The sequence below is a fragment of the Ovis canadensis genome, chromosome 24 (assembly GCF_042477335.2).
Source record: "Ovis canadensis isolate MfBH-ARS-UI-01 breed Bighorn chromosome 24, ARS-UI_OviCan_v2, whole genome shotgun sequence".
NCBI classification, from domain to species: Eukaryota; Metazoa; Chordata; class Mammalia; order Artiodactyla; family Bovidae; genus Ovis; species Ovis canadensis.
In genome coordinates, this window is record NC_091268.1 from 32,202,259 (window position 1) to 32,218,434 (window position 16,176).

At 45.1% G+C, this 16,176-nt stretch overlaps 1 protein-coding gene across 1 annotated transcript in view; it reads left to right on the top strand.

Annotated features, from left to right (window-relative positions):
* Nucleotides 1-766: 766 nt before the first annotated feature.
* The window catches only part of TMC5 (transmembrane channel like 5), an 83,659-nt gene continuing 68,249 nt past the window's right edge, over nucleotides 767-16,176 (top strand). Inside the window, exon 1 of the mRNA XM_069570218.1 lies at nucleotides 767-899. The gene's annotated coding sequence lies outside the window, so the exon portion shown is untranslated. The remainder of the gene's footprint in view (nucleotides 900-16,176) is intronic.

Here is a 16,176-nt window from a genome sequence, read left to right on the forward strand (position 1 = left end):
ACCTGCCAGTCTGGAGTGACCTGCCTGTTTCTCTGGCCTTCTCTTGCCTTTATGTACCAGGACCAGTTTCAGATTTCACCCTGGAAACTCCTGAGTTCGTGAATCAACACAAGCTTTAAGCTTGGTACACACTAGATCTCCCCCATGTGTTTCCTGGAGGAAATAAGGAAGGGCTGAATAAATTCTGGAAGGGAGAATTGGGACAGGTTATTTGGGAACAGGCTGTGGATTCCTGCCCCAGTTCAGGATTATCTAATAGAAGTATAATAGGAGACACAGAATTCTAAACATTCAAGCAGCTGTAGTTTAGAAAAGAAGACACAGGTGAGATTAGTAATAACTTCATTTAAAAACTATATCCAAAATATTATCATTTTAACATTGAATTTAACACTTGTTAATGAGCTTAAAAAAAAAAACACCTCTCTCTCTCTCTCTCTCTTTTTTTTTCTTTTTGTCCTACATCTTAAACACATCTCAGTCTTTGGAGCCACAATTTCAAGTGCTCTATAACCACATGTGGCAAATGGCCAACGTTCTGGAGAGCGGAGCCCTAGCCAGCACACCCTCCGGGTCCCCTGGGTGCCCGAAGCACCCAGGCCGACGCGCGGCATCTGCTGGGCGCTCCATAAGGTTTGCTCAATGGAAGCAAAGAATAAATGCAGACTCGGGCAGTGAATAGAGGTTTCGGATGCCATCAGGTGTGCTAACCCGGCGCTCAGAAGAACCTGGCTCAATTCCAGGAAAAAAAGTAGTAGGCCCTCCAGGAGGAAGTTCGGCGCGGGTGCAGGGACTCACACCCTACCCGCTGCCCGCGGGTCACTCAACGCTTCTCACGGCTGAGCCAACCCGGCGGCGGCGGGAGCGCCGGGCGCAGGGGACGCGAACGACGGTGGGAGGTGAGGCCAGCTCTCCAGGGTGCGGGGCGGACGCTGGGGCTGCCTTCCCAGGTATCCGCCGAGTCGGGCGGCGTGGAGGAGCCCTCTCCCCGGCTCCGAGAAGAGGTAGATGGGAAGAACCAGGCGCCCCAGTGGGGCGTGTCCCTAACGCGGGGCTGCGGCTGGGGCCGCAGGTGCAGCCGCCGCGGGGAGAGGGGAGAGAGCTGGGGTGGGATAGAGATATGCGGGAGAACCATCCGGGGACGGGAACTGGGCAGTGGGGGCTCAAGACAGCGGCTCTAGCTCCAGGCAGCCGCGCGCGGACCTCCGCGGTAGGAAAGTTTCCCAGGGATCACACCGTTTACGCGCTGTACGCCTTTAGTCAAATCACTTACTGTCTCTGCACGCCTGTTTCCACCTCAGTTAAAAAAAAAAAAAAAAAAAGGACGGCCTTCTGCGTGTTGCGAACCCCATGAACAGTTATGAAAAGGCTTTCTAGATGGGCTTCATTATTTCCCCTCGGATAATCTCTCGAGTTAGGGTCTCCTGGTTCCATTTTTCCCAGAAGGAGATTTGGGCTCTGACAGATTTAGAAGCTTGCCCACAGCCATTAGATAGAAATAGCAGGATTTGAAGCCAGGAAATCAAACTCCAGAGTCTGGTCTTTAAGGTCTAATCCAGGTTCCACTATTTCCTAGAAGGATGAAGTGGAGGTGGGGATAAACTGCTTCTGAGACCCCTTCTCGCTATCTGTGAAATGGGTATACTAGTACCTAACCTATGGGGTTATTGTGAGGATTAACTGAGCTAACATGTAAGTGCCTCCCTGTTAAAGTGTGCATGAACAGGGATAGGACTTTCTCCCCCCTGTTTTGTTTGCAGGTGCAAACAAACTACTAATGCCTGGCACACAGTAGATGCTAAATAAATATTTGTCCAGTGAGTAAGGAACACATATTACTTTTTATGCTTTACCATAATCCTTGGTGTCCGCATATTCCTGATGAGGAGACTGAGGTTCAGGGAGGTTAGGCAACTTAGGGAATGTCAAGCCGGTGGCCGGTAGAGGAGTCAACATTTGAACCCAGGTCTGTTTGATCATGAAGTCTGTGTAGTTCTGATGCCCAGTCCAGGTTCCATCACTTTCTAATAGAGTGTGGCAAGTTATTTAATTCTTCTCTGCCTCAGTTTCTTTATTCACAAAATAGGGACAATGATGATACCTATCCCATATCGTTTTTGTCTGGATCAAATGAAGATAAAACTCTCAAAATAATGCCTGGCGCTTAGCAGGGACTCAATAAACATCTGCTACAGTACAGGCTATGTTTGCCCACTAGAGAGTGGGAAGGAGAGGCTGGGGGATGAGGTTACCAAGGAGCTTTCCTGCCTTCTGTGTGATCCACAGAGCAAGGTTCCTGTTTGCCCTCTGGAATATTCCTGAGAAGCCCCCATGCTCAGTGCAGAGGGAAAGGTGTCACCTGGCATCCCACTCTCCATCTAGTATACAAAGAGAGAAAGGCAGGATCTGTTACCACTTTTGTTACACAAAGTGGGTGCTGAGTCCTCCCTGCTTCAGTTGATTCCCATGGCAGCAGATGGGCTTTGGGGAGGATTTCAGGTAGCAAGAACAGTTATATGGTGGTTGTTCTAGCTAGAGCTGCATTCAAATATCATCTCGAAGTGATTTCCAGCTCTGGGACTTTGGCAAGTCGCTTTTCAAGCCTCAGTTCCATCATCTTTAGAATGGGCACAATAATAGGACTTCATAGGATTGGTGAAAGGATAACCTGAACTGTCGCAAAAGCATTTTGCACAGTGTCTGGCACATGATGAATGCCAGCTGTTGCTCCTATTATTGGATGTGGTGTTCTTTTCGATTACTAGCCTTAGGATCTGCTGATGTGCAGGTAAAACTCTTCAAGGAAGACTAAATAAAGTGCCCTTTCCTTGACCCCTTCTCATCTTGAGAGTCTCCTGGGATTTTCACCCATCAAATCCTTGAAGAGCTTTTTATTCTGATAGATCAGGTGTTTCCCTTAAGTGTTCCAGGGCAGTTTCTGGGGACAGGAAAGCTGGCATATGATGGGAAGACCACTGCGCTCTCTGCCTGGGGAATTCCATCCTTTGATTGGGCACTTGGCGGGGGTGAGGATCCTAGCCTTTTGGTATAATCAGTTATGAGTTTATAATCAGAGTCATTAATTTGTTCTGTGCTAGACACTGTGCTAAGCCCCAGCTCTAGTCATTGATGGAACCTGGGCTCCAAAGCCAGCCTGTCTGGGTTCCAGTCCTGCCTCTGACATTTTCTAGCTCTGTGGCCAAGCTACTTAAACACTCTACTTTGGCCACCTGATGTGAACAGCCAACTCATTGGAAAAGACCCTGATGCTGGGAAAAATTGAGAGCAGGGGGAAAAGGAGGCAACAGAGGATGAGATGGTTGGATGGTATCATTGACTCAATGGACATGAGTATGAACAAACTCCAGGAGATAGTGAAGGACAGGGAAGCCTGGTGTGCTTTGGTCCATGGAGTTGCAAAGAGCTGGACATGACTGAACAACAACTTCAAAAGATTCATCTGTGAAATGGGATGATTTTAATATACATAAATCACAGGGCTGCCATGAGGATTAAATATAATTAACATATGTAGGATAAAACCGATGTGATAATAAATGTTAGTCCCTTATATAGTTATAATTATCTCATTTTATAGCAAAAGAAACTGAGGGAAATTAATAAAGAGTCGGACAAGACTGAAGGGACTGAGTATGACTTACGAAAGAATTACTGATTTATCCTTCTTTTACTTAGTCCAAACTCGCTCTGCTTGCCGCACAACAGGCCAATGAATCTGAGAGATGAGATATTGAGGCAAGGAATATGACTGTATTCAGAAAGCCTGCTGACAGAGAAGATGGCAGACTAATGTCTCATAATAGCCATCTTGTTGGGGTCTGGATACCAAGTTCTTTTGTGGAACCAGAGAGAGAAGTGGTGAAGAACAAAAGTCAAAAGGCAGAATAGAGAGGGAGAGACAGTAAGGAAGTAAAAAGGGCCATCAGTCTTGCAGAGCATCTCCAGGAATGGCCAGTCTTCGGAAGGCATGTGTTAATCTCTTCTTTATTCCAGCCTGTGAGCTGAACAAAGGCACTTTAGTCCAATAGTCGGGCAGAGGGGCATGGTCCTCAGAGGCAGGCCATTATGTATGATTTTAATAATAACAGCAGGGAAAAGTGAGTCAAAGAAACAGTTCCATAATGGAGTCAAAATTGGCTCTTCTCTGCAATACTTTTGCCGCAGAATCTAATTTGCTTCAGCTCTATACTGCCTGGCAGGAGCCTGCAGTCCAGTTCTTCCTTGAGTCACATGCTGCCAGGTACTGTCACTTACCCTAGGAATGAGGGTTCTGGAACAAATAAAGCCCTCTTCCTAGAGATCACCACCTAGCTCCTCTCATTTTTAGTCCTTTCCTTGATCAGACAATTTGTAAAGCCTGTCTGTGTCTAAACAGGAGAAAATTCTCCTTGACTTTGGAGAGCCATTATTCAGTATTTATTGGGGAGGATGTTAATAACATATCAAAAGTTGGAACCAGTCCCCCTTGTGAATTATAAAAACAGGACTTTCTTTTTTTCTTTTAAATGATTCAGATTCAGATGCAATAGGAAACTTGTTATGGCATTTGTAAAAATACGGAGATATTACCCAGCCCTGGATCATTTACTTCTTTCTTTCTTTCCATATGAATAAAGAGTCTCCCTTCTAGACCTGGGGCTTCCCTTGTGGCTCAGCTGGTAAAGAATCTGCCTGCAATGCAGGAGACCTGGGTTCAGTCCCTGGGTTGGGAAGATCCCTTGGAGAAGGGAAAGGCTACCCACTCCAGTATTGTAGCCTGGAAAATTCCATGGACTATATAGTCCATGGGGTCCCAAAGAGTTGGACACAACTGAGTGACTCTCATTTTCACTTTCACTTTCTAGACCTGATTGTTCTGGAGGATTAGCATTCCTCTGGTGGGAGTTTCTTTGTGGGAACTTGAACCTTCAGTGGCTGTTGCTAGTTCAGTTCAGTCGCTCAGTCGTGTCCGACTCTTTGCAACCCAATGAATCGCAGCACACCAGGCCTCCCTGTCCATCACCATCTCCCGGAGTTCACTCAGACTCACGTCCATCGAGTCAGTGATGCCATCCAGCCATCTCATCCCCGTTGTCCCCTTCTCCTCCTGCCCCCAATCTCTCCCAACATCAGAGTCTTTTCCAATGAGTCATCTCTTCTCATGAGGTGGCCAAAGTACTGGAGTTTCAGCTTCAGCATCATTCCTTCCAAAGAAAACCCAGGGCTGATCTCCTTCAGAATGGACTGGTTGGATCTCCTTGCAGTCCAAGGGACTCTCAAGAGTCTTCTCCAACACCACAGTTCAAAAGCATCAATTCTTCGGTGCTCAGCCTTCTTCACAGTCCAACTCTCACATCCATACATGACCACTGGAAAAACCATAGCCTTGACTAGACGGACCTTTGTTGGCAAAGTAATGTCTCTGCTTTTGAATATGCTATCTAGGTTGCTCATAACTTTCCTTCCAAGGAGTAAATGTCTTTTAATTTCATGGCTGCAATCACCATCTGCAGTGATTTTGGAGCCTCAAAAAATAAAGTCTGACACTGTTTCCACTGTTTCCCCATCTATTTCCCATGAAGTGATGGGACCGATGCCATGATCTTTGTTTTCTGAATGTTGAGCTTGAAGCCAACTTTTTCGCTCTCCTCTTTCACTTTCATCAAGAGGCTTTTTAGCTCCTCTTCACTTTCTGCCATAAGGGTGGTGTCACCTGCATATCTGAGGTTATTGATACTTCTTCTGGCAATCTTGATTCCAGCTTGTGTTTCTTCCAGTCCAGCGTTTCTCATGATGTACTCTGTATATAAGTTAAATAAGCAGGGTGACAATATACAGCCTTGACGTATTCCTTTTCCGACTTGGAACCAGTCTGTTGTTCCATGTCCAGTTCTAACTGTTGCTTCCTGGCCGGCATACAGATTTCTCAAGAGGCAGGTCAGGTGGTCTGGTATTCCATCTCTTTCAGAATTTTCCACAGTTGATTGTGATCCACACAGTCAAAGGCTTTGGCATAGTCAATAAAGCAGAAATAGATGTTTTTCTGGAACTCTCTTGCTTTTTCCATGATCCAGCGGATGTTGGCAATTTGATCTCTGGTTCCTCTGCCTTTTCTAAAACCAGCTTGAACATCAGGAAGTTCACGGATCACGTATTGCTGAAGCCTGGCTTGGAGAATTTTGAGCATTACTTTACTAGCATGTGAGATGAGTGCAATTGTGTGGTAGTTTGAGCATTCTTTGGCCTTGCCTTTCTTTGGGATTAGAATGAAAACTGACCTTTTCCAGTCCTGTGGCCACTGCTGAGTTTTCCAAATTTGCTGGCATATTGAGTGCAGCACTTTCACAGCATCATCTTTCAGGATTTGAAACAGCTCAACTGGAATTCCATCACCTCCACGAGTTTTGTTCCTAGTGATGCTTTCTAAGGCCCACTTGACTTCACATTCCAGGATGTCTGGCTCTAGGTGAGTGATCACACCATCGTGATTATCTGGGTCATGAAGATCTTTTTTGTACAGTTCTTCTGTGTATTCTTGCCACCTCTTCTTAATATCTTCTGCTTCTGTTAGGTCCAGACCATTTCTGTCCTTTATCAAGCCCATCTTTGCCTGAAATGTTCCCTTGGTATCTCTAATTTTCTTGAAGAGATCTCTAGTCTTTCCCATCCTGTTCTTCTCCTCTATTTCTTCGCATTAATCGCTAAAGAAGGCTTTCTTATTTCTTCTTGCTATTCTTTGGAACTCTGCATTCAGAAGCTTATATCTTTCCTTTTCTCCTTTGTTTTTCACCTCTCTTCTTTTCACAGCTATTTGTAAGGCCTCCCCAGACAGCCATTTTGCTTTTTTGCATTTCTTTTCCATGGGGATGGTCTTGATCCCTGTCTCCTGTACAATGTCACGAACCTCATTCCACAGTTCATCAGGCACTCTATCTATCAGATCTAGGCCCTTAAATCTATTTCTCACTTCCACTGTATAATCATAAGGGATTTGATTTAGGTCATACCTGAATGGTCTAGTGGTTTTCCCTACTTTCTTCAATTTAAGTCTGAATTTGGTAATAAGGAGTTCATGATCTGAGCCAGTCAGCTCCTGGTCTTGTTTTTGTTGACTGTATAGAGCTTCTCCATCTTTGGCTGCAAAGAACATAATCAATCTGATTTTGGTGTTGACCATCTGGTGATGTCCATGTGTAGAGTCTTCTCTTGTGTTGTTGGAAGAGGGTGTTTGCTATGACCAGTGCATTTTCTTGGCAAAACTCTGTTAGTCTTCAGTCCCCATTCCAAGGCCAAATTTGCCTGTTATTCCAGGTGTTTCTTGACTTCCTACTTTTGCATTCCAGTCCCCTATAATGAAAAGGACATCTTTTTTGGGTGTTAGTTCTAAAAGGTCTTGTAGGTCTTCATAGAACTGTTCAACTTCAGCTTCTTCAGCGTTACTGGTTGGGGCATAGACTTGCATTACTGCGATATTGAATAGTTTGCCTTGGAAATGAACAGAGATCATTCTGTCATTTTTGAGATTGCATCCAAGTACTGCATTTCAGACTCTTTTGTTGACCATGATGGCTACTCCATTTCTTCTGAGGGATTCCTGCCTGCAGTAGTAGATATAATGGTCATCTGACTTAAATTCACCCATTCCAGTCCATTTTAGTTCGCTGATTCCTAGAATGTCGACATTCACTCTTGCCATCTCTTGTTTGACCACTTCCAGTTTGCCTTGATTCATGGACCTGACATTCCAGGTTCCTATGCAATATTGCTCTTTACAGCATTGGACCTTGCTTCTATCACCAGTCACATCCACAGCTGGGTATTGTTTTTGCTTTGGCTCCATCCCTTCATTCTTTCTGGAGTTATTTCTCCACTGATCTCCAGTAGCATGTTGGGCACTTACTGACCTGGGGAGTTCCTCTTTCAGTATCCTATCATTTTGCCTTTTCATGCTGTTCATGGGGTTCTCAAGGCAAGAATACTGAAGTGGTTTGCCATTCCCTTCTCCAGTGGACCACATTCTGTGAGACCTCTCCACCATGACCCACCCATCTTGGGTTGCCCTGCGGGTATGGCTTGGCTTCATTGAGTTAGACAAGGCTGTGGTCCTAGTGTGATTAGATTGACTAGTTTTCTGTGAGTATGGTTTCAGTGTGTCTGCCCTCTGATGTCCTCTTGCAACACCTACCATCTTACTTGGGTTTCTCTTACCTTGGGTGTGGAATATCTCTTCACGGCTGCTCCTTAACCTTGGATGAAGGGTGTCTCCTCGCTGCCTCCCTTCCTGACCTTCAACGTGGGATAGCTCCTCTAGGCCCTCCTGTGCCCGAGCAGCCACCGCTCCTTGGACGTGGGGTGGCTCCTCCTGGCCGCCCCTGACCTGGGATGCAGGGTAGCTCCTCTCGGCTGTTCCTGCGCCGTCACAGCCTGGCACTCTTGGCCGCTGCCCTGACCTCAGACGTGGGATAACTCCTCTTGGCCACTGCCCTTCGGGCATGGGGTCTTCCTGGCTTCTGCCCCTGACCTTGGACATGCGATAGCTCCTCTCGGCCACGCTTAGTGTGCTGGTTGCAGCCGCCCGCGCTGTTGCTAACTTGACCATTAAAATGGTCTAGCCTTTCTCAGGGGAGAAGGCAATGGCACCCCACTCCAGTACTCTTGCCTGGAAAATCCCATGGATGGAGGAGCCTGGTGGGCTGCAGTCCATGGGGTCGCTAAGAGTCCGACACGAGTGAGTGACTTCACTTTCACTTTTCACTCTCATGCATTGGAGAAGGAAATGGCGGCCCACTCCAGTGTTCTTGCATGGAGAATCCCAGGGATGGGGGAGCCTGGTGGGCTACCGTCTATGGGATCACGCAGAGTTGGACACGACTGAGTGACTTAGCAGCAGCAGCAGCAGCCTTTCTCAGAGATTGACCCATTAGGGAAAGTGAGAGTTTGTCCTCGATCGTGTCCAACTCTTTCATGGATTGTAGCCCACCAGGCTCCAGGCAAGAATACTGGAGTGGGTAGCCATTCCTTTCGGCAAGGAATCTCCCTGACTCAGGGATTGAACCTGGGTCTCCTGCATTGCAGGCAGATTCTTTACTGTCTGAGCACCAGGGAGGCCCTAAACCCATTTAGGTCTTACCACACTTTCAGGGGGTAGATTATATTGTCCCCATTCTGCAGATAAGACAGGGGAAATGGAGTTTCAGAAGGATACACTTGGTTCAGAGGGGGTAGAGTCATAAAGTGCTGGAGTCAAGGTTTGATTCAAGTCAGCCTTGAGTTTGAGCTGCTTCCACACTACCCTATGTCCCTGAAAGTCAAGCCATCATAATTACGAAGTTAAACCTGTAAGGTCTGAATATATTGCCCCAGGGGCTGAATCCGCACGACAGAGTGGCCAGTGCCTGAGGGTGCCTAGTGGAGCAGTCTGTTCCAGAATCACCTTCTTGTAAAAATGAAAAGCTAAGCTTTCTGGGAAAAAAAACAAAAACAAAACCAAACAAACAAAAAACTAACTTCCTTATAGTGTCCAAGAAATCAAATAACCTGTAGGAAGAACTTTGATCTTTTATTGCACTGACGCTGAAAGAATATTGATGAGAGGGTGGGGCTGGCATTCAGGAAGAAATAAATACACAAAGGCCCTGAGTTAGGGCTCTCCCCACCTTCTCCTCAAACCCAGTACACAGAGGCCATGGTGCAGCCATGAGCTTGGAAGTCAAGGACTGATCTGTGTATAATGGGTGAGACCCAGTTATCTGTTGGCTGACAAGTGGGGAGAAAATAACCAGGGTGGCATAAAACTGCCATAAGCTGGTAGGACGTCCTCTCCCTGGGAGCGCAGAGGCATGACCAAGAGAGCAAGCAGGGCTATGTTTAAGGCAGAAAAAATGGGTCTCATGAGTTAGTAAGAAAAGAGGACCCTCACTGTCTCTGCAGATTAGAAAGGAAACGCCTGCCTATTCCTGAAAGATGGGGCACAGGTAAGAGAGGATACTTTGAAGAAGGGTTAGGAGTGAGTCACAGAAATGATGTGGAATGCTCGGGAATGAGTCTTGGGAGGGGCCAAAACTGGGGCTGTTCTGTTGCTTAGCACCAGATGCTATGTACAGAATAAATGCATAATAAATATTTGTTAGAGGAAAGAATGACTATGGGGACATGGGAGGCAAAGCAGTGTGCTGGCTAAAGAGAAAGCTCTAGAGCTGTCTGCCTGCACTGGAATCTCGGCTTCCCGGGTCCTCACTGGGAGACGCTGGGGGAGGAGGACCTTTCTGGCTTCAGCTTGCTTGTCTGTAGGATGAGTAGTGTGTTAAGAGCTCCCACTCCTATGTGGGGCTGTCAGGGCTAATTGGAACATATGGGGCCCTGTCGGCACTCAGTAAATGTTACCTCTGACTCTTCCTTCTCATCCTTCCCTTCTTCCTCTGATAACAACGATGATGATGATGATGATGATGATGATTAAAGTTCAGGCAGAAAGGAAAGAGTTTGAATTTCATTCTATCTGTAAATGTGTGACCTTGAGCAAATTACGTAACCTCTCTGGGCCTCAATGTAATCATCATAAAATAGAGATAATAGTACCTCCCCATAAGGTTGCTTGAGAATGCAGTTACAAATGCATAGCATGGTGCCTGGTGCTGAGTTAAGCTCTCAACAAATGGTGCTGTCTTGATGCGTTTTATTAGTTATTGTTGCTATTCTACTAGATTCCTTCTGCACAGATTGGCAAACAGACCTCCAACGGAACTGGATGTCAGGGGTGGGGTTTAGAGTCCTCTTTTGCCAGGAAGGGTTCTCTCCTCAGAGGCAGGGTCAGGCTGAACTTTCTGACAATTCAGTGAGTCATATGACAGATCATGTTTGCCAAGAGGTCCCAGGATGGAGTAAAAGGAGACTGGACTGTATTACTGCTCAGGTTATTTGCAGCCACCGAAGGTTCAGTGTTCCCAGAGACAAACCTACACGCTGATGGAATGCTAATTATTAGGCAAGGTCATTTCTAGGAAAGATACTCTTTATTTGTAGGGAAAGAAGAGACTGGGTAAGTGTTCTGGATTTTTACAAGCCCAAACAAATAAGTTCTGTTTTCTATGGCATTTGAATCAGGGTGGATGGTTTTTAAAAGAAGGAAAGAATGTCCTATTTCTATAATTCAACAGAAGAACTGGGAACCATAGTTACTGCTTCCAATACTTCCTGTATTTGCATCCCCAATACATGCAAAATAGTGACAGGCAGACTTTTCTCCTGTGGTGGAGGCTTGACTTAGAATTGTCTGATCAGGGGAAAGACCTTAAAAAGAGAGGAGCTAGGTGGTGATCTCCAGTAAGATGACTTTCTTTGCCCCCAGAACCTGCATTCCTGGGGCGAGATGACAATATGTGGGAGTGTGACTCAGGGATTGTGGGCTCCTGCCTGCCAGACAATCCATACTCAGCCAAATGGGAGCCAGAGGACAATTTAGTAATCCTTAGTCGGACGCGACTGAAGTGACGCAGCAGCAGCAGCAGCAGCAGCAGCAGCAGCAGACCTGTCTTTACTGAAAATGTTGATTTTTAGTTCATCATGGAGTTTTGCATTTTTCCTACTTTAAAAAATATTGCAGAGGGATGGTATGGGGAGAGAGGTGGGAGGGGGGTTCAGGATTGGGAACACGTGTACACCTGTGGTGGATTCATGTTGATGTATGGCAAAACCAATACAATATTGTAAAGTAAAAAAAAAAATTGCATTAAAATGTTATTGATCCTGATTACTGGAATTTGGGGCACCCCTTGAATGTGTATCCCTCACCCGGCTCCTGGCCCTGCTGAAAATAGCCCTGAATCTAGAAACTTCCCACGCCTAACTTCATACTTACTCAGCATGGGCAAAAAGAAGACTGTATTCAAAATGTGAATGGTGGACAAGCAAGTTGAAAAAGAGGATTCTCTTCCCTAAGAGGAAGGGCCATTTATGATACTGCACTTCACTCAGTATTGGCTGTGTTTCTTGGCAAAGTTACTGAGCCTCTCTGTGCCTTTGTGTCCTTCTCAGTAGAATAAGTGTAATAATAGCATCTATCACTAAGGCTATGGCAGGGATTTAATGGGCTAACACCTGTGAAGCACTCATAGCGTGCCTGGCATACACGTGCTTGTTGTTTCGTTATCATTGGTTTCAGTTTCTCTTTTCCTGTCTGCACACCTGGAATAATACTTAGATTGTGTTCTAGAATGTTTGTTTAAATAGGCCTTATAATAGGACTGTTATATTATACAAATCTGAACTAGTCTAAGAACTAAGCTTCTAGTGCCAAAGGTGGATTTAGAAAGGGGCTGTTTTTCTTCTAAACGAGGGAGGCTTGACACAGACCCAGAATCACAGTGTGGATGAAGCTCAACCTTTACCGGCCCCTCCTGCCTTTCTGACACCCAGTGGTAGAGAAGAGGGAGATCCCCAGCCCCAGGCAGGAGAGGCACCAAGTGTTAGTGGAAGGAGAGTCTGGAGACCCTTCCTCCTGTGGGACTCAGCTCTTGGTAAGGGGCAAAGCAGAATATAAGGTCTTACCTACTACAATACAGTTTATTAGTAATGACCAAAGAAATAACAGGTCAGAAAGGATCGGACACGACTGAGCGACTGAGCTGCACGCAAAGAAAGAACAGAGAGAACACCTCAAGAGAGGTGGGCTAGGCCAAGGGAGGCAAATGGCCCTGGAGGACTGGGGTACCTAGTTTTTAAGGCAGGGCCGTTTGCATAATCCAGAGGGATCGTTGATTGACAGCCTTGACTGACAGCTGCAGGTTATGTAACAAGATCTACTGTGCCTGGCCTTGTCATAGTTCTGTCTTATAATTAGATGTATGTATTCATGGAATATTTATGAGCAGTTAATGAATCCAATAGCCACCAAAGGTTACTTTTGTACTGGATTAGTGGAAGGTGTGCGCATGTGCTAGAGTAGGGAAAGTTCCCCCAGTCCACTGGTAGGGGGTTTTCTCAGCCCCCTGTGGGGGCGTGTGAGGGCTGGGCTGGTACATTGCTTGGTGGGATTGGATGGCTATTGGGCGGTTAGCTGAAGGGGTGGCCTCTCATTGCTCTCAGCCAGCTTCCTGGCTATCACTTAGGTTTATCATTTTTCCCTGCTCTGGGCAGGATTCTGAGCACATTGACAGTGGGGGAGGGGAAGAGGCAGGGTCTCCAGAAGTGGGGTCCCTCTTTGAGCAGCAGAATCACCCACTCCTCCCAGTGGGTCTTTGCAGGTATAGGAGCCAAGATGACTCCTTGTGTTGGGTCCAGCTCTCCCAGAAAGGGATCCTTGTTCTTCTGGGAGGGGCTGGGGCAGTCAGCCAGGCAGGAAGGCATGCAACCCTCACATCTCCTCTTCTCCCTCCACTTCTCTGCCTGCTCCTTGCTGATCCGTTCCCTGGCTTATTCGCAGTGATTCTCAAACCTTTGTGCACGGAACCTGATAAAAAGGCAGCTTCCCAGGTCCCACCCCAGACCCACTGAATCAAAACTTCTGGGGATGGGACCCAAACTAGGGTGGTCTTCCTGGGACTGGCAGGTTTCCAGGACATGGAACTTTCAGTGCTAAAACTGAGAATGTCCTGCGGAAACTGGGACAAGTTGGTCACTTGATGATCCATGGGTCCCCATCTCCCTTAGGCGCCTGGGTGACTCCTGGGCATCCAGCTTGATGGTCCCCAGAACACACAGATCAGCGACGCTTTAAATGTTGAAGTTCCTTTAGGCTCTATGCTTCACTCTCTTTTCCTTCCCCAGACTTGCACTGATAGTCCCGTAATCACTCATGGTTATCTACATTAAAGTTAATGAAGTGTCAGTCTCTCAGTCATGTCTCTTTTCAACCCCATGGATGGTAGCCTGCTAAGCTCCTCGGTCCATGGAATTCTCCAGGCAAGAATACTGGAGTGGGCTGCCATTCCCTTCTCCAGAGGATCTTCCCGACCCAGGGAGTGAACCCAGGTCTCCTGCATTGCAGGCATATTCTTTACCGTCTGAATAAAATTAAAATTAAAAATAAAATAAAATAAATATAAAATAAAATTAAATAAAATTAAAATAAAATTAAAAATAAAATTCTGTTGCACTAGCTACATTTTAAGTACTCGCTAGATACATGTGGTCAATGTTTGCTGTATTTGACAGTGTGATATAGAACTATTCCATCATCATAAAAAGTTCTGCAGGCACACCTCAATTTATATATATATATATTTTTTTTACAAATTGAAGGTTTGTGACCACGCTGCATCAAGCAAGTCTATTGGTGCTGTTTTTCCAACAGCATTTTCTGACTTTGTGTCTCTGTGTCACATTTTGGTAATTCTTGCATATTTTAAACTTTTTCACTGTTATTTTGTAATGGTGATCTGTGAACGGTGATCTTTGATGTTACCATTGCAAAAAGATTGACTCGTTGGAGGCTCAGATAACAGTTCCCATTTTTAGCAATTGAATATTTTTAAATTAAAGTATATCCCTTGTTTTTTAAAGATGTAATACTATTACTACTTAATAAACCACAATATATATAAACATAAATTTTATATGCACCGGAAAACAAAAAAAATTCACATGACTCACTTAATTGTAATATTCACTTGGTTGCAGTGGTCTGGGACTGAACTCAGAAAGTGTTAGTCTCTCAGCCATGTCTGACTTTTTGCGACCCCATGGACTGTAGCCCCCCAGGCTCCTCTGTCCATGGGATTCTCCAGGCAAGAACACTGGAGTGGGTTGCCATTCCCTTCTCCAGGGCTACTTCAGTGCTAAATGTAGCCCGCTAGACCATTCTTTGGATAGACTTTTCCCATGTCAAGGTGATGTCCTTCATAGGATGAAAATTGACGTTCATTTTCTAGTCTTTGACACTTTTTTATGTGCTTAACAAGCTAAAAATCTTACATTCTTTTAGCATTCATAAAATACAACGACTGTTCCTTGGGAATTAAGTAAATCTCTTAAAATTTAGTAAATTCCTTGTTGAAACCTTGAAAAAAAGACAAGATGTTTTGCTATTTTTTGTTATTTTTTTCCCCTTCTACTCATAGCAAACCAAATCTTATATTCTGAGGGCTCCAATGTGTGGTCTTGAATGTGCCTGAGGCAAAGGCAGAAACAGTTCCTAAAATAATTTAGTTCCGGGAGAAGACTCTCATGGGGTGCTAGCTAACACATGTTTAGTTCCGGGATGAACTAGTTAAATGGGTGATGGAAGGGTTTTTCCCTCACATGCTTTAAAGAGATTGATTTCCTTGGTTTTATTTCCTTGTTCTGCGCTTTCCCTGCAGATAAAGGATTCTAAGGTATTTGTTTACAGTGGCTTCAATGATGTCAGCCAAAGTAATCATTAAGCTGACATGACCAGCCCAGAAGAACAACAAGGCACTTGTGAGCAAATAAGGTCTGTGTCTCCGCTGATACGTGGACGTGTTTGAGCGTGTGGCCTCATGCCTGGGCAACCGCTCTCAGACATGTGGTGGTCTTTGTTCTTTGTGTGGGAATTGAGTTCCCAAGATCAGGTTCCTGAAAGGAATCGAGGCTTCTAGAACTGCAATTATGAGCGTTTGGCTCAAATGAGACGCCTGGGAATGAGCAATGTCTTCTTTTTGAATTCCTTTTCCTTCCGTTTCAGGAATTCTTAGAATTACGGCTGGTATTTCGAATGCATGTGGAGGGAAAGAGGAGAGTATGTAATTATATTATTTGTATAATGTCCGTTGTTTCCCTAAATATTGTCATTTGCATTCCACTTTCATTCTTGTTACTACTCTTTTGGACTATGAATGTTATTATTTATCTTTTTTTAAACTAATAGATTTATTTTAAAAGGAAATGTCATTATTGTAAATTAAAAATTTGTATCTCTTGCTTATAGATATAGGTGACTATATAGTCATATTTATTTTATAGACATTATTATATTTATTTACCTTTATATGTATTTATAGACATATATGAAAAAAGTGAAAAGTGTTAGTTGCTCAGTTGTGTCCAACTCTTTGCAACCACATGGACTGTAGCCTGCCAGGCTCCTCTGTCCATGGAATTCTCCAGGCAAGAGTACTAGAGGGGGAAGTCATTCCCTTCTCCAGCGAATCTTTCTGACCCAGGGATCGAACCCGGGTCTGCTGCGTTACAGGCAGATTCTTTACTGTCTGAGCCACCAGG